A 4,609-nucleotide genomic window follows, 5' to 3' on the forward strand; every position below is an offset into this window, starting at 1 on the left:
ATATATATATATATATATATATATAGCCTATAATTGAATTTTGAACAAATTCGAATTTAGGAAACCAAATAAACTTATAAATTTTAAGTTTGACCAAATACTAATGAAAATTTAATGATAAACCCTTCTCTTACTCATCCACAAAAACGTTATTATTCTTAGTTTTAGGCTATATTAAATAGATATCTATTTCATAATTTTAATCAGATACCTTTAAATCAAATAATGTGAAAAGATACTTTTAACTAAAATAAAAAAAATTAAGTAGCATGCCTCTAATGGCATTTACCACTGCCATATCCCATATTTTTTATTATTATTTTATTAAATAATTTTATCTAAACTGATGTTGCTAATGTCTATTCATCTCGCCCTAATCCCTCTCGTATGAGTGAGTAATGAAGAAATAATAGGACTTGAATTAACCCCATACCAGACCTAAACGAAATTTCAAGAACGTCTCTAATACATTATTATCATTAATTCTCATGTTGATCCTTTAATTTGTTGGCAATATACCTATTACGATACTGAATGCTACATCCTTGGAGTATCATTGTTTTCTTTTCAAAATTTGTTTTAATTTTTCAAACTTAATTTTTTTAACAAAATTTTTGTTTGATTATTTGAATTAACTAAAAGACTATCAGGTCTTTTTTTTAGCTTTAATCAATGTTTTTGTAGCCTGTTCTTAAAAATCACGTATATTTATAATGTTGATATTCGCTAATACTTAAATTATAAGGTTATTGATTTTTTAAATTACTCTACCATGGGCAGGCCTATTGCAAGGGCACATTTTTCATGTTAACCATAATATGGGCTGTACAACATCTACACTTAAGATAGTATTTGGTAAATGTACTTATGTTCAGCAATTCGAATGGTATTTAATCAAGTTTGCCGTTCTGCCCTTCAATTTAGAAGAACCTTTGCTATTATTTGATAATTCTCTTCTTGACTGTTCAGAATAATTTTTACTCGGTGCGTTTGCACAAGCGGAGGCATTACTTAGGATTTGTTTTTGTGTTTTGGTCTACATTGTCTAGCATCCCCGAATTTTCATTATTTTGTATTTCGTCCTTGCTTGTGCGACTTCAAATCCGAATTTGAATCCTATATTTTTTTTATTAAGTAATTTAAGGTTTTTTAATTAACTTTAATTTTCTTTTTCAATAATGCCAATTTATTTTAAATTAAAAGGAATTTTAATAATCCATTTTTTTTTCTCTTCAAGGAGTGTGTTAGCTGGTCAGGACATGTTAATTTAAGAAAAGTAATTAATGCTATGATATCAAAATTTACGTTTAATATGGTACCAATTATTATTAGAATTAACTCAAAATGATGGTTAGCTCTATGAACTTAATCGACTATTTGGCTTTAACTTGAAACACACATATTTTGGCAATTTTTTATAATGAGATTGTTTTCTTTTCCATATTTTCTAAATAACACTACTAAAACTTAAAAATTTGATTTAAACCTTTTTCTTTTGTTTTCTTTATAGATAAACTAATTTTGACTTAATAGACGTTCAATTGACTTTTATATATGACATATTTTCGGTATGCTCCAAAATTTTTATTTTTATTCTTCCTAGTGGATAAAACATCTAATATATTACATAGTAAACAACTAAACTCATAATTAAAAAACTTGTTTGAAATTATAAATTTAAAAAAAGAATATATAATAAAAATTATTTGTTACAAGAATTATTTAATGAACGTTAATTCTAGATAAGGAATTATGATCTTAACTTTTTTGATGGCCATGTATATACATACCAATGCACAAGACATAGTAAAGCATGGAATAATATTCAAGCATGAAAATTCACTTCTAACTAGTAACAAAGCATGGAAAATATTTATGAAGCTAGACCCTAAACCATTTGAAACGTTATTCCAAAAAGTAATAAGACTGGAGAAAAATACTACTGAATTAAAAGAATCGATTTTTGAATTCCTAAGATCGGACAAGGGATTACAATCAAGCAAAATTACCCATAAAGAAAAAAGGATATACCATCCCTTACTTACCACAAACTCAAAACGAAGAAAATTGTTGACGATTTCGATTCAAAAATGTCTGAAATTGATAAAGCCCTAGGACTTGGAAAAGCCAAAGAAAGAGAAAAAAAATCAATGAATGAAAACCAAAACCCAGATATCAGTAATATAGAGATCCAAAATATAATTAAACCTATTGAGACCTAATTTAGACAAGGGAAATTTATGATGGACAATACGCATTATTAAACGAATTGCCCACAGTATGGAATTTCTTCGAACAACTATGGAATAGACCAAAATGAGCTAATACAGCTGAGAAAAAACATACAAAAGAAGAGATAATTTTCTCTAAAATAAAACCAACAGAGGTTCAAACGAAAATGTAACAGATATTCCTCCAAACACACAAGAAACCGCTCCAACTGAAATCCAAACAACTAAAATTGAGTCTGACCTTGTAACACGAACAAATAAAATACCAGAAACAATAAAAGTTTTAAAAAATAGAAGTACCATCCAATTATACCAACGGTACTACTAAACCGAAATATAGATTCAAATGTCAATACTTCTGTAGGATAATAAATGCTACAACGGAAACGACAAAAATCAACACAACCTCCCGTATTCCGATTCTTACTACTAATAATAATATCGAGGTAACCACGAACAAAGTATTGGAAACCTCAAAGTGTACAAAAAAAAAATGAAACGACTACATTCTGGGAATGCAATACACAGAACGAAGAAACTACATCCGAAACTGAATATGCCCCAAGAACAAAAGTGGAAGAAACATTCCCCACACCGACACCAACGACTACTGACCCGCAACCAATGGACCTAGACACCTCCATATCAGAAATAACTACGGAAACTATACCTAGCGTATTAATATCAAACAGCAACGATGAAACCTTAATAACAGAAAGACAACCAGCCAGATCCACTAGTTGGATATGGACTTCTACAAGAAGAGGAAGAGTACAAGTTAGTTGGAAAATCCCTTTTGTTGACGCCGACTATGGTAGGACACAATGTATGGATGGAGATGAAAAATGCCAAGAAGATTATTACACAAGAGAATGTTGGACCATTGATGGTAAAAAAAAACTTGCGCAAAACTGGCCATGGCTGACGAACTAGCAAAAACAGTTAGAACTCCTCCCGGAATTAACAATAGAAAATGCTCATAAAATATCTACCCACTAGGCATTCCTTATATAGGACGGACAAAGGCTGGAAGCGTTATTTTAACTATTCAATGCAGAAATACAAAATCTTAAACAAAGCACGACACATGTATTTGAAGTATTTATCCGTAGGATATATATAAAAGATCGAAAACTTTTATCCCAATAGTTGGGGAACTTGCTCCTAGCTTGTTAGGTTTGTCCACCGAAGAAGAATCAAATATATTAATAGATTATGTTAAAAGACTAAATACAGCCAGGAATACCACATTACATGTAAAAAAATAAAACCAAGTATAGCCAACTATCGAAAAGATAAATTGAGGCCATATCCAAAATAATCTCAAGAACAGTCAACACAATGAATTATTTAAAGAATGAGGTCGACAGAGTAATCTCTTATTCTAGTTTAACGATGGTTTCACTTGACATTGTTTTAATATTATTATTGAATTTAGCTACTGATGTCAGTAAATTTGAGTTCGCATTATTTGAATTAACAGGAGAATCCCTTTCCTACGACTTAGTAGATCCCTCAGACCTAAAAAACATTCTAAACGAGATAAAAAAAACCCTCTAAACATTTGGTCTCCATTTGCCAGTAAAACCGGAAGTAGCTAACCTATTCTGATATTATACCAAATTAAAAGTGCATATCACCGAATTTAATGAACAACTATTTGCTGTAGTAACAATTCCATTAATTAATCAACAGTCCATATATCACCTATACAAAATATCTACGTACGCTATTAGCATAAAAGAAACAAACTCCTTCATGAACATTATCCCAGAAGCAGAATATATGTTAATAGATCAGGACAGAAGAAAATACGCACTAGCAAATGCCCAGGAATTAAAGGAATGCGTGTCATTTAAAAATTTAGTCTGCCAACTAGCATTACCCATATATAACGTAAAAATTGGATCATGCATGCTAGATCTGTTCCTAAGGGAATCACAGCAACAAGATATTCCTAACTCATATGAAGCTCTAATAGGAAGCACAAAAAGAGAAACCTTTATTAATTTACGAAGCGATTTATGGTTATTTACACTACCAAGAAAAACGGTAGGAACTCTATCCTACTACAACAATACGGAAAAAACTGACCCGAGTTATCGAACCGAAATATTGTTACAAGAAGTTTTACTATTACAATTAAACAAGTTTGTAGACTTGTAACTAAAGAGACAACGGTGCAAACACCTTTAATCACAACTAGCACTAATGTCATGAGCCCGAATCTAAGAGACTTTCAAGGAACACACTTGTGCTTCACAATCCCAAACATATACAATGAGGAATCTAAAACATCCATATGGCCTAAAATAGAGAAGATTAAAGGTACAATGCAATTTAAGAAAATAAAAGAAGCATTAGATCTACAAATACCT

This window comes from Artemia franciscana, unplaced genomic scaffold (assembly GCF_032884065.1).
Source record: "Artemia franciscana unplaced genomic scaffold, ASM3288406v1 Scaffold_449, whole genome shotgun sequence".
Taxonomy (NCBI): domain Eukaryota; kingdom Metazoa; phylum Arthropoda; class Branchiopoda; order Anostraca; family Artemiidae; genus Artemia; species Artemia franciscana.